Source organism: Gambusia affinis, linkage group LG18 (genome assembly GCF_019740435.1).
Source record: "Gambusia affinis linkage group LG18, SWU_Gaff_1.0, whole genome shotgun sequence".
NCBI classification, from domain to species: Eukaryota; Metazoa; Chordata; class Actinopteri; order Cyprinodontiformes; family Poeciliidae; genus Gambusia; species Gambusia affinis.
Genome location: NC_057885.1, coordinates 10,685,307 through 10,700,189, shown reverse-complemented (window position 1 = coordinate 10,700,189; position 14,883 = coordinate 10,685,307). Strand labels below are relative to the sequence as shown.

Below are 14,883 nucleotides of genomic sequence, written 5' to 3'. Positions count from 1 at the left end.
CATACTTTCTCTTTCTGTTTTGGTTACGCCCAGGCAGATGCTGCATTCAAGACGTGCTGAAAATGTCACTTTCAAAAGATTAAATGTGGATTGGTTGGTTGGAAGGTTCAATTCCTTTCAAATCTTGCTAGCAAACATATAAAAGAAAATAATTCACATAATGTATAAGAAGTTACAGCCTTTCTTCCACTGTACTCAACAGAATAAAGATAGATGAACTTATTCTGGCAAAAGGAATCAATGCAACATTGTTTTCCTTAATAGTTTGTTGGCACAAGGTGCATTTAATTTGTTACTGGTTAATAGTGTCAAATAACTGGGAGGTTTCCTCACCTCTAGGCAAACAAACACAAACCTTTGTGATCAAAGGTCATTAGGATGATATTTGAACTGGTTAATGTGATTTCAGATTCACAAAGACTCATCGTTCATTTCTACTGATGTTTTTATCTCCTGTGGCGTCTAGAAAACATGATTGATCATGTTTTTGAAACTTCATTTTAAGGACTCTCTCACTTTAAGGCGTGTCAACCTGTTGGATCGTAAAATTTGCGCCAATAGTTTTACAGGATAGTTTGAGACTTGTTGTTTTGCCATCAATCCAGAGCAGCAAGAGTTAAAATACTAACTTAAACTGAAAATACTAACATCAGCTAACATATTTAACTTTGTTACACTGAAGTTAAACAGAAATAATCTCACAGCAAGATAATAACTGGACTTGTTTTCTGTAATTCCCATTGGTCTCTTTCAACAACATTGGTCCAAAAAAGGTCTTTAACCTCCGTGACCACTGAGAGGCGCTGTTGTTCTTTATGTCTGAAATTGACTCGTTTTCCTGTTTACTCCAGTAATACAGATTATGTCAGTGAATCCAAGAAAAAGGAGATTAATAAATGAACTATGACTCATTACTCATCACCTCTATGATTTATTATATTGTTCTGAATCTACTTTGAGTTTATAAATGTAATTGTTGGTTTTGTTTCTGATGTATTTCTCTCACTAGAATAGCGTGAATATCAATCAATCAATCAATAAAGTTTATTTGCGTGGCACATTTCAATAATAAGGCAGTTCAAAGTGCTTTACACCATAAAAACACAACAATGAAAAGTCGTAGAAGACAGCAGACAGTTAACAATTGAGAAAAACAGAACACGTTACATTTTGCCCAGTTATGTTGTTACATGTCAAAATGTTGGTTTTGACATTAATTACGGCACAAAAGCAACTCTAAACATTTGAGTTTTCAGTCTAGATTTAAAGGCACTCAGTGTTTCCGGTGTTTCCCAGTTTTCTGGAAGTTTGTGGTCCATGTTTGGTTTTGGTTCTGGTTCTGGGGATGCAGACCAGAACCAGAAGACCTGAGAGTTCTGGAAGGTTGATACAACAACAGCAGATCTCTAATGTATTGTGGTGCTAAACCATTCAGTGATTTATAAACTAACAACAGTATTTTTAAAGTCTATTCTTTGAGCTACAGGGAGCCAGTGGAGGGACTTTAAAACTGGTGTTATGTGCTCTATTGTCCTGGTTTTAGTGAGAACACGAGCAGCAGCATTCTGGATCAGCTCCAGATTGATTTTTTTAATCAGACCTGTGAAGACACTTTAGCATTGCAATAATCAATACGACTGAAGATAAACGCATGGATGAGTTTCTTTAGATCTGGCTGAGACATTAGTCCTTTAATCCTGGAAATGTTCTTCAGGTGATAGAAGGCCGTCTTTGTAACTGTCTTTATGTGGCTTTGAATGTTCAGGTCAGAGTCCATCACTACTCCCAGGTTTCGGGCCTGATTGCTGGTTTTTAGTTGTAATAACTGAAGCTGTGCATTGTGTCTAGGTCCATAACTCCAGATCTATAACTCTAGATCTATAGCTCCAGATCTATAACTCTAGATCTATAGCTCTATATCTATAACTCTAGATCTATAGCTCTAGATCTATAGCTCTAGATCTATAACTCTAGATGTATAGCTCTAGATCTATAGCTCTAGATCTATAACTCTAGATCTATAACTCTAGATAGTTCTTCTTTACGTCCAAAAATAATAACTTCAGTTTTGTTTCTGTTCAGCTGGAAAAAGTTTTGCCACATCCACACATTAATCTGTTGTGAGCATCTGTTCAGTGATTGGATGAGTCAGAGTCACCTGGTGACATCATAATGTAGAGATGTGTGTCATCATCAGTGATGTCAGTAACGCGTTTATTTGTAACGCGTTACTGACGTCGGACCACTTTTTTCAGTAACGAGTAATCTAACGCGTTGCTATTTCAAATGGAGTAGTCAGACTACAGTTACTTATCAAAATCACTGTGCGTTACTATCTTCTTTTGTTATTTACCGGTATCTACTCGTCTTGTCGGTGACCGGCGTCTCTATCGACAGAAATGTAAACAATGGAGGAAGATTTTGTTGGTGGAAAAACTGGAACTATTTTCAGTTTCTGCCAAGTCCGATTATTATAAACGGCTTTGGGCTTCATTTTTTAAGATTATGGACTTGTTGTTAATGAGCGGCGGTTGCACCTTTTGAATGAAGTTGCTCATTTGGGCTTGGAAATAAGCAGAGACTCATAATAAATCCCAGAATTTGTCCGTCATTAAGGTAGTTTTACTCAGTCTCTCCCTGTCCATCATTTCTCAGATGATCCGTCCCGCTGTGTCTTTGTTAATGTCAAGTTAATGTATTACCTCTGAATGACGTCGAGCTTCGCGTTGCGCTCCAGAAAACTGCAAACAACGAGACCAATGTGAACAGCGCAATAAACGTGAAAACAGCCACGAATAAACGTGTCCATAGTTGGCAATGATTATAATGGCAACTTAACGCCATTATAATTATTAATATTAAGATAAGTGTCACAAATCTGTGCGGCCATCTGAGCTGTGGAGCTGCAGGAGGAGATCTGGGCGCTGAGCTTTGAGACCAAACGCAGGGCCGTAACACAGAACCTGGAGGCTGGGGGCATTTAGGGGGGGGCTTTAAAATCCTTCATAGAGTTTTCCAGACAACAGTGGATCACACAAATTACTCACGTTTTTTATTTTTTTGTACTGTTTTTTCTACAATCTCCTCTTCAGTTCAACCTTATCAGTGGAGACACATTGTTGATGTTACCATTATAAAATAGCTTACAATTAAGTTTTGGCAAAGCTCAATGTGATTTTCACAGGAGGTGGAGCGTTGTTGTTAGCAGCTGCTGAAAGTAACTAAAAAGTTACTTTTAATGTAACTTAGTTACTTTCCAAATCAAGTAGTCAGTAATATAACTAAGTTACTTTTTCAAGGAGTAATCAGTAATCCGATTAAAGTTACTTTTTCAAAGTAACTATGCCAACACTGGTCATCATGATAGCTAATAGCTAATAAAATGAGTATGAATGAGATTCTGCAGGTACAGGTGTTTCCCTGTCCCCTCAGGATCTGATTCAGAGCCTCAGCAGAAACTAAACTCTGAACAGAGTCAGGAACGTCTCATAGTTTCTACTAGAACATTTTGATTTGCTGCCATCAGGAAACCAAAGCAACAAACAGAACCACTGAACTGCTACTCAGCTTTCTGCCTCTGAATGTTAAAATGCTGAACTGCCGATAAGATTATGGACTTGTTGTTGCATTTATTTTGTTATTTCACCCATGTAATATTTTTTTTAGTTAAAATATAAAGAAAACAAACAAGAGACTAAAAACACATCTGGATAAAAAGCTTCAATATCAACAAAAAGTGACAGAATAATCAGACCCATTGGAACAAATCAATATAATTCATGATTATCAGTCAGAATCTGTGAGTTCAGAGAAAATGCTTCAAATTGACCAAAACAAATAAACACAAAACATCCAGAACAAACTGTTGCTGATCTGTAAACTGTTTTTAAATTCATGCTGACCAAATTAAAGCACTTCAAAACTAAAACCTACATTAATTTATTTCCACTCAATAATCAGCATCTCACCTCAGCAGCCGGTTTATTGAATTCAGAGGCAGAAAATGGATTTTTCTGAGCTTCACAAATTAATAATAACGCCTTTATTCCAAAACAAGGTTTGATTTACTGATTTGTATTATTGCTTCAATCTTTCCTAAAACTTGAACAGTGAGACATCTGCAGCCTGTTTACACATAAAAGTCACATTAAAGATCAGATTTATTCACAATTCAACAGTGAGAACTTATCAAATCAAATTTTATTTTTATCCTGCTTTTCAGAACAAGGCATTTCAAAGTTCTTATAAAACACAAAAAACAACTGAAAAATTACATATTTCAATGTCATGAGAAATTATGATTATTACATAATGATTATTATCTAATCAAGTATCTAATCAAATATTCCCCAATTAAAATGAATTGGGGGAATGACAGGAGTCTCACTGTTTTATTATTTTTAAGAATTAAAATGTTTTACACCATCTTTTCCCACCATTTGCTGCAGATTATGGATTTGGTCTTAAAAAGTTAATTATCTTTTGAGAAAATAAGCCTTATTTTTATGAGCTACCAAGTGTTGATGTTATTGTTTCTCAGCTTCATGATATTCAGGAGTTAAAATAAAATCCTGTAGCTCATTCTAATCTCAACACTTTGATTCTGCTCTTAGAATTTGGTCAAAATTTGAAACATTTTTACTTGATTTTTCTACAAATTACTACAAATTTTCTCACACTGTGTGTTTCAGGAAATCTTCATTGTTTAAATTGTATAGAGAACAAAGATCAGTTTTAAAATCCTACATTTAGTTTATTAATACAAAACACAAGCTTGTTAAAGTTGTTTTTTCTGTTTAACTCACTGAAAATAACCAGAAACAAAAAATATTTCTGCTGATCTTTTGATAAAATATTGTACAATGTGGCAGGAAATGAGAAATATTTTGGTTACTTAAATGAGTTTAAATTAGAATGAGGAGGGATGTGATTCTAGTTAAAACTTGAAATATTTCAATGTGTGGAATGAAGCACTTTGGACACCCAAAATTTTTTTTTGAGTTTTAAAGATTAAGCGTAAGCTGCTCTTTACTTCTTCGAGTTTCACCCTCCTTGTCACCCAGCCCATCGTCTCCAGGATCCGGTTCAGGTCCTCCTCCACCTTCAAGTCTTACAACCATGTGAATGCTGGACTTGTGGATGATTCCATAGTCAACCAGCCTCTTTGTGTCGTCTTCCAATCTCTTATTCTCAAAGATTAAGAACGTGTTCTTTTTTATACTTTCTGTGAATATAGAAACACACCAAAGATTTATTTATAAACAGCAGAGATATTCTAGTCTGAACAGGAGAATCAGAGATCTATGATGCTGCTGTCCTTGTAGCTTTATTTAATTTATTTGTTTGTGATTTTTGTTTTTATTGAAAGAAGCTCCATCTGGAGCTTAATGATGCAACATTTTTGTGTGGTTTTTAAGTCAAGTCAATACTTTAAAAAACAAACTACCAGACAGCCTTAAAATACTGAAGGAGCTATTTATCTACTTTCAGTTAAATCTGAGAATTTAGATTATCTAGTTTATTTGTATTTTTATTTGTTTATTTTCTAGTTTTATAATTAGAATTTTTGTTTAATGTATTATTTAGAATAGGTTCTTTGGTTAACAATTCACTTAATTAGTTAATTAATTTCAGTTTGGGCCGTGGGTGTGTCACGGTATAAATATGTAGGTCTTAGGAAGCTCATTATCCACATGGGTGGTCATAAGGTTTTTTACCAGTCAGTTCCAGTTATGTTGTTAGTCCCAGTCACTTCAGTCTATAACTTGTTTTGCCTGAACTGGAATAAAAGCAAGTAGAACTGCATTTTTGACTGTTTTGATCCCTTTTTTTGAACTGCGTGAACCAGAACCCACTGTGTATCAGGTGACTATTTGCACTTAATTCACTTTTTGCTTTGATCACTTTTGAATCTTGAGTTTTTTGATTTTGGACAAATAGTCACTACAAATACATTTCTCTAATCTATAACAGTCATAAACAGGAACTCTGCAGCAGACAGGAATGGTAAAGTTGGTAAAATCATCAACATTTACTGACTGTTCAATAATGAAGCAGAATTAAATCCAACAGTCTCTAAAATTAAAGTGAATGTCACTGAAACAGTGAAGTTACTAGTTAGAATAATTAAAATTATTCTGTTGTTGGATTTGATCATATTTTCAGTTTTACAGTTTATCTACACCAGATTTGATTCTTACTATTTATTTTAACACACAATGCAGGCCGTTAAACAAAGTTAAAGGAAAAACTGGAAGAATTATATATTTATATGATTTTATTCTTCTGACTTTAACTTTGTTATTGTCCTAAACCTGAACACCACAGGACAGCATTCTACCGAATCTGCTTTGAATTTTATCCTTAAATGTATATTTTGGTAAAAGTCTGTTCCTCATTTTTTTACAGGTCTTATTATTTTTCATTTAATACGGAGATAGATGAAGAAAATGAGTTTAACATGGAATCCAGAGAACCTCTCAAATATCTTGTCCTTCAGCTCTCCCACCGTGATTCTCTGCATATCCATCTCATTGTCGCAGAGGTCAATCGAGACCCTAACTCCATCCGGTCCTGTGACCTCAACCTGGTAGATCATCTCAGATGTTTGCAGATCTCCAGCAGCAAATTCAGTCAGATAGGAAAAACTCTGTCCTTGACATTAGAGTTTTATCTTATAATCTTTTACACCTTTCAGTAACCTGAACAAGAGAACAGAGTTGTATCACTTTTACACACATTAAATTCTTATTTACAAATAAGAGTTTTATTCAGATGATAGCAGAGATCAAACACAAGAGGTGAAGTGTTTATAGGATGTTAAACTTTTCTAGATGCTTAACATCCCTGACCAATCTTCCATGACTGGTTACATGGAAGATTGGTAAATAAAACACAAGCGGCACAAAAACTAAAACAAGAAAAGCAAAGGAAATATATCATTAGCTGTAACATTAAGGATTGTGTAAGGATGTTCCCAGGATATTTACAGCTTCTTTGATGTTTTCTAACTTTACTTTGCTGTTTGAGTGAAACAAACTGAATAATTTCTTTCTGTTTTGGTTACGCCCAGGTAGATGTTGCATTCATGATGTGTAGGAAATACTTGGGATGGTTTATTTTCCTTCAAAACCTAGTTGTCAAAATAATAAAGGAAGATAATATACAATGCTACATATAAAGTTTTACAGCAGGATCTCCATTAAATGCAGAATTTGTAGCCAGTAGAAGAAAGATCAATGGAAACTTATCATTGCAAAAGGAAGCAATGCAACCTTTCTTTGATAGTTAATCTGTGATGGCAGAAGGTACATTTATTTTTGTTACTGTGTAAAATAACTGGGAGGTTTCCTCATCACTGGGAATAGAATCATATTTGAATTGGGTTCAGATTTACAAAGACTCGCTGTTCATTTCTACTGATGATTTTATTTCCTGTGGCGTCTAGAAAACATGACTGATCATGTCTTTAGAACTTCATTTTAAGGACTCTGTCACTTTAAGGTGTGTCAACCTGTTGGACTGTGAACTTTCCACTGATAATTTCACAATAGTTTGAGACTTGTTGTTTTGCCATCACTCTGACTTGTTAGTTCCAGGATATTTTTGCTGCTTTTCTCATTTCACTGTTAGAGCAGAATCCAACTTTCAACATCAATAATAAAAGAAACAATTTCATCACTTCATAACAGAATATAGCATAACCTGCACTAACTGGGGTTGTGGTGGTTCAGGATGGAGGAGATGAATCCACCTTATTTCTACAACCCATAATGCTTTGTGTGAATTATGGGTTTGACTTTTGAGCAGTGAACCAGAACAACACTCTTAAATAAAATAAAGTTTTGCTCTGTAATATATGAGATTGTGGTAGATCAGGAGGGAGGAGTTTGTCCCGTATCCAGTGGGTTGTGTCCTACAATGCATTGAAATTTGTATTTGTAACATGATGCAATGAGGAATTGCATAAAATATAAACACTTATGTAATTGCCTTCTTAATGAACTATGAGAAAGTAACACTGAATACCTGGAGATCATTTTGGAAGCAAAATAATTTTTATAAATTGATTGAATCCACCTTATTTCTACAAGCCATCACACTTTGTGTGATTTATGGGTGTGACTAAGACAATAAATCAATTAATTGCATGATAAACGAAAATTATCAACCTCATTTTAATTTATGAGCCATTTTTCCAGCCATTTTCTCTTTCTATTGATGACAGTGGATGAAAAAAGATTCAACTCTGGTTCTCTCACTGACCGTCCATCTTCTCAGCATCATGGAGGAGTGAACTATTGAACCAGGTAGTCGACGTGTCGACTGTGTAAATCTAATGATTATTGAAGATCAATATAGTATAGATGCTTCATAATCTGCACTGTTTTGGTTAAATACAGTTTTTATTTCCACTTTGGTTTTATGTTATATGTGCATACTTATGTATACTAATATACAGTCACAAGAACAGGCAACTTTATAGTTTAGAAAAGACATTAAACATTTATTAACATCAAAAAGTTGAGTGTGTAGAGCACAGATTACTATTTCTAAGCATTACAGCTTCAGAATCATCATCAGACTAAACTCAGAGAAATATTAAACCTTGACCTGAAAGGAGACGGTAAATAAATCAGTAAGAAGCAAAGCCTTTTATTTAAACATGCATATTTTTCACAGTTGTTCTTTGATTTCAATATTTACATGAAACAACACTACATTGCCAAAAGTGTGTGCTTGTTGTTTCCACACACATATAAACTTGAGTGGGATCTAATTGTTAATCTATAGATATTAATATGATGTCAGTCCATTCATTTCATCCATCACCATTTTATCTCTACTGGAAAAGCTTTCTATCATTTATTTTTCCCGTCTTGCAGAAGAACATTTATGAGATCAGACTCTGATGTTGGACGTGAATGTCTTGCTCACAGCCTCAGCTCTATTAAATCGACCACAGTGCTCTATCAGGTTGAAGCCAGGACTCTGTGCAGGTGAGTCAAGTTGTTTCAGACCAAACCTGCTCAACCATTTTGATTCTTTTTATCTGTTAAAGAGTCATGTTGAACAAGATTGGAAACGTCTCTAACCTGTTCCTACTAACTTGGAAACAAGAAATTACCCAAACGTTCCTATTATAATAAAGCCTTAAAATTTTATCCCAGCTCATGAAGAAGAGCAACACAGCATGAACATCCCTCCACTAAACTTACACCTTATAAAAGATCCAAATCTTTCTATTGGATTTCATTAAGTAAACTGATTTACATTCAGCATAAACAGATTAAAAGGTTTCACTTGTGAAAACAGTTTTCAGTAATCAAGAAAAATCTACATGCAGACAAAACAGTGTCATAATTGTCAGAAATGTGTGAAACAAACATGTTCATAGGACCTTGTGCATCATTTCATATTGTTAAAAGTTGTCAAGGTTTGACCTACATTAAGGTTATTATAGTCAACTAAAACTTTCAAAATAACAAAAATTGAGATTAAGGAAACAGTACATACATATCCTTCATTTTAATGTTTGTGAATCCATTTATTAGTCATTCTAACTGATGTGAAATTGATTCCCTACACACACAAACAAGGAGTTTACGCCAGCTTCCCCGAAATTACTGCGCTTTATTTTCCTCCTGGTGACACTTACGCTTGTCCACAAAATGATGACAGCAAGAGTTGGGAGAAAACACCAGAGTCACTTGTTCAAAAACAATTGAATACATATTTAACAATATTTTACTAATAAAAACCAGAAAACACATAACTAAAACCAACTGAATTAGACAAACAAAAAAAATTAAATTAAATTAAACTGTTACAAAAATAACATTATAACCTTGTTCTATATTAGGACTCCTCAATTCCTGGGCTCAAGTAACTTTTAGATGCGTCTCTGGTGTTCACCATCTGTCCTACTTGAACTTTTTCATAGAATGAAATATTTTCCCATATTCCTCTAAGACATACCTATGAGACGGTGGCTCTGTATTCCTTAGACTATTTATTTCTAGTGCTTGGGGGATAATCATTTGGTGGCTGAACAGGCCGTGGTATTCTGGAGTGTTGAGTACTACCGCTTCTATGCTAACATGCAATGATATTAAGTTATTTTGTACTATATTATGTGATTGTGGTTCTCTGGGAAGCAAATCATGATCTACCTTTGCATTATTTTAAGTATTCTGCTGCTTCCCTTTAGAAATCATTGAAGCATCAACTGATCTGGATTCATGTTAGTGTTGTAGCACAAAAGCAGGTTTAAGATAAACAGCAGCCTTTAGAAGAGCCGCTCCTTCCTTGTTCCCCAGAAAAATTTAATGGCTGTTCCATATCGAAAAAAATATCTTTGCTTCTGCGTCTTTTAGCTTTTTTGTCCTCATTCAAATCTTCTATAGCACCTCCGTGACCAACCATAACTTCAGAAAAATTACTAGAAATTTTTACTTCAACCGTCGACATGTGTTGTATTCCATGGTTGGACAGAAAGGAGTCTTCCTCCAGCTTTTGTTCTTTAAAGTGCACTTCATCGACCGATCCAGCACAATAACCTGAAGAGAAGAATAAAGAGTAAACTGTGTCAAATATAACAGCATTAAATATAAAAACAGGATGGTAATGAAATAATCTAGAGAAGAAAAAACATGAACCTGTGTGTCTGTTTTTGTGTCCTGATTCTCATAATTAAACTGGAGTTTTTTCATTATATCCTACAATTTTTCAAGTATTTCCCCTAAACTAAACTTTGTCACTGACAGTGGTTGAATAATTAAACATCAAGCTATAAAAATAATTTTATCATCTTTGATTTCATATTATACTTTTAAATCAATTATTTTCTATAACACAAAACTCAAATGATGAAACCGGTACAATGTCTTCATTTGCAGTAATACTTTGTTGTGTTGGAGTGGTGATGTGAAGACAAGTTTATTCTAAGTTATTTTTGATGTATACAGCATTTCTATTGCAACTGAAGGCATAAATGACACAATGGATCACATTGTATTTTGTCAATCATGTACTTTTTGTAGATATAGAATTGAATAGAACCTATTTTGTTTTGTAAAAATTCTTGAGACAACATTAGCTGTGAATTGCCACAATAAAAAAACTGAATTGAATTTGATGTTTCACAGGAACTCTTAATTATGTAATTAAATATGAACAAAATTTATTGAGGAATAACTTATTTTTCAATTGAAGGCTACTATTCTTTAGTAATGACGTGGATACATTTATGTTCAGAAATCAAATAATGGTATCACTTTAAACTGTCTCTTTACTCTTAAGCAGCTCTACATGGCTGTTCTCAGGTTCAGGTTGGCGTTACCTGGTTCAGGTGGAAACTCCTGTAACAGCTTGTTGTTAATCTTCTCCTTCAGTTCCTTCACAGTCATGTTCCCCAGCTGCTCCTCGGTGTCGCACAGATCAACTAACAACTTCTCTCCTTTATCAAGTCTGTCATTTTTATTAGAACTGACAACAACAACTCCAACAGCCATTTTGACTTCCGTTTGCCGTCGAACAGGAATGTGTGCCTCTTCCACTTCCTTGTCTTCCCCTGGTTACCTGAGCATAAGTGATGCGTTGTTTACCAATGAGACCATTCTTTTTAGCACTGGTAGTGTTTAGTAATTGCAGATATGTATTACTATCACGGGAAAAACATTGCATTGCTAATTTCCAGAAAGCTTTTCACATGAATGTTTGGAACACACTCCATCTTGTGAAGCCAGCTTTTCCGACACCTCGTGAATGCAGCATCAATTAAACTATTCTGGCATTTTAGACTCAGTGCAACAACAAAGTTTATGGATTATCAAAGAAACTGAAAACGTCCCAGCGGATACTTACAGGTGTTGAATCTAACAGCTGAGGTAAGTTAATGTATGTATTTGATAACACTTATAAAAGGACAAATGTAAGAGAAGAAACGATCACAAGATGAAAACAGTGCACTTGCACTTATTCTGGTATTGAGTGTAGAGAAAAGCGCACTAGTCCCCCTAGTGGACTCTTTTGATTATGCGCCACACATTTTCTTCCAAAGGACCCAACTTCCTTGCAACCCAAACCAAACTAAATTAATGCAAATAATCAAAACAATTAGATCTAATATTAACAATATCAACTTAGTATTATACCCTGCAACATATTTTTGCTATTGTAGACATTTTTGCTTTCTAAAATCGCTCTCTGTGACCGACTGAGTGATAGCTTTAAAATCCCAGTTGTCATGGTAACTACATATTGCACAAAATACTAGAAATATATTTTTGTTTGCTTATTTTTCATGTTTTGTTTTTATTTTTTGTAACTTTCTTGTTGCTTTATCCCAGCTGTATTTAACATGGATAATAAAATGCTACAGTACAAACTGTTCTCTAAAGAAGCTGCCATGTAACCAGTGAAACCAGTTCAGCTGGTCAGCGATGTTTACTGTCTAGTCGATAAATTCCCACACATTTATTAATACGTATGTATTTTTCCACCTTAATTTGTGATCTCTGCTGAATTTTGAAGTAAATGTTTTTAACGTTTTATTTTTAATTAAGAATTTTATGTGTAAAACTGACATAAATCTTTATTTATTCAGGTTGCTGAAAGGTATAAAGGATTAATTAAAAGAAAAAAACACCAACACCGAGGACAATATTTACTTTCTGTCTGACATCTGCTGCCGCGCGAGATTGAAAGCATCAGAGAATGGTCTACCGGATTGTGGTCAAGGATGAAAAGGGGATAGATCGGACGATGGACCTCGGTGACACAGAGCTGGAGATGCAGAGAATAACTGTGGGTCAGCTGAAGACAAGGATATCGAAGGTCTGTGGAATCCCAGGTAAACTCACTGAGTATTCGGACAAAAAAGCCAGACAACCATTTATTATGCTTATGTCTATACTAAATAAAACTGTATGTGTTAAAAGACGGGGAGGAGACATTTAACCCAAAAAACACACATATGAATAAAATGCAAAGCAAACTCAGGGTTTCAGGTGTTCTGCAGTTTTCTGGAAGTTTATTTAACATGGGTAATATAGTGCTACAAACTGTGTTCTAACTTCCACTAATCTGGAACAAACTTCCAGATTAGTGGATCACAAAAGCTGAATGCAGCTTCTCCTCGTTTGGTTCTGGTTCTGGGGATGCAGAGCAGAACCAGAACCAGAAGACCTGAGAGGTCTGAAAGGTTGATGCAACAGATCTTTAATATATTGTGGTGCTGAGCCGTTAAATCCATTAAAAGTTTACCCTCCTTGGAGTTACAAAATATTCCTATTGATGATGATGAGGTCAAAATACTTACTTGACCAATAATTGTGCATTTTGTGTGTAATAGTTCTGTTGTTTAAAAATGTTTATTTCGGTGTGATCGTATGATATTAACTATGGTTCTAAGTGTGTTTGTTTGTCGTGTGTGTAGAAGACCAGCAGCGATTGATCTTTAAAGGCAGAGAGCTGGAAGGCAACACGAAACCGCTGTTTGAATATGGGATCCAGCACATGTCCTGCATACAGATGACTTTAAGACTACGTGGTGGAGCGATGTCTCCTCTGCATGACAGAGGACTGGGTGATAAGGAGGGTGAAACTCGAAGAAGTAAAGAATGTTTGATGCCTGATGTTTGAATTTCCAAATACATTTTTGTGGTTGTATGGTGGATCTTTTTACGCAACATAACGCCTGTATTAACTGGAACCGCATCCCTCCCCTTCCTCATTTAGACATGAAAGATATTTCACACTTCCTGTTACATACTATACATACTTTATCAAAACTGCCATTATATGTTCAAATGTAGACGTGCAATTATATGCAGATGACTCAGTATTATATGTTCACGCCAGAACAAAGAAAGAATGGTACCAGGTTCTGACTGCAGACAGAATTAATGTTTACATCTCAACACAAAGAAAACTGTCTGCATGTTTTGCCCCACCAGCCAACAGAAGGGAAGGAACCAAGTATTATTGATAATGGAGAGATACTTGAAATGGATGAAATATGTAAATGTCTTGGAATATTTTTTTAAGAATCAAGTGTTTTGTATTAATAAGCCATCAATCTAAACAAAGGAAATTTGCTAAAATGTAGCAAGTCTTAGGGACCTTCTGGTGAGGGCGTTCTCCTGGGCAGTGAGGACACCAACTCATCCCTCCCTGTACGTCCTGCGAGCGCTGAATCCCTGGTGCTTCAGGTGTCTGAAGACAAGGGGACTGGTGTAAAAGCTGTCAGTGTATACAATACACCCAGAGCCCAAGTAGTCTTTGTTGACTAACGAGTTTACAACACCAACAGGCAACCCCTTCCCTGGCGGCGTTTTAGATTTGCCAGCGTACAGCTGGAAATCAGCGGTGTATCCGTTTACATCTGCCAACACAAAAAATGTCATACTCCACTTTGTTGGCTTGGATTTTATGTATCGTTTGATACCAAGTCTGGCCTTGGTCACGATTCACTGGCTTCCCACAGTGGCGGACGAGAAACTCCCGCAACAAAACTATACAGATTTGAAAGCGTAAATTGTTTTCTTTCAAACACCGTTTGACTTTTTCTGATGTCGAAAACTGTTGCGACATTACAGTAAGACAAAGTTATGGATGTGAAAATGTGTCGATGACGCGTTCAGTGTTAAAGGGTCATTTTCATTTAAATCTTCATTTAACCGTCAGTTCCAGCCTTCTCAAAATAGACTGAGATGTGATCAAAGCAGAAAAGAGGCATTTGGAGGTAAAATTTATAACGATGCGAGTCATCTGTACAAGTGAGAAAAATTACTAAAACATCAACGTTGTTACTAATTTCAAATTGTTAGAAAAATAAAGAGTTTTCAACTTTACCTTTTTTGTTTTGTACGAAACCTTCCA

At 35.3% G+C, this 14,883-nt stretch overlaps 2 long non-coding RNA genes across 2 annotated transcripts; one reads left to right on the top strand and one right to left on the bottom strand.

The window, feature by feature from the left end:
- Positions 1-8,543: 8,543 nt before the first annotated feature.
- Positions 8,544-11,986, bottom strand: LOC122820074. The gene is made up of 3 exons (XR_006368725.1): positions 11,866-11,986; positions 11,342-11,580; positions 8,544-10,559 (listed from the first exon to the last, which is right to left on the bottom strand). It is a non-coding gene; the product is annotated as an uncharacterized LOC122820074 (long non-coding RNA).
- Positions 11,605-14,767, top strand: LOC122820073. The gene is made up of 3 exons (XR_006368724.1): positions 11,605-11,888; positions 12,608-12,853; positions 13,439-14,767. It is a non-coding gene; the product is annotated as an uncharacterized LOC122820073 (long non-coding RNA).
- The last annotated feature ends 116 nt before the right edge of the window (positions 14,768-14,883 follow it).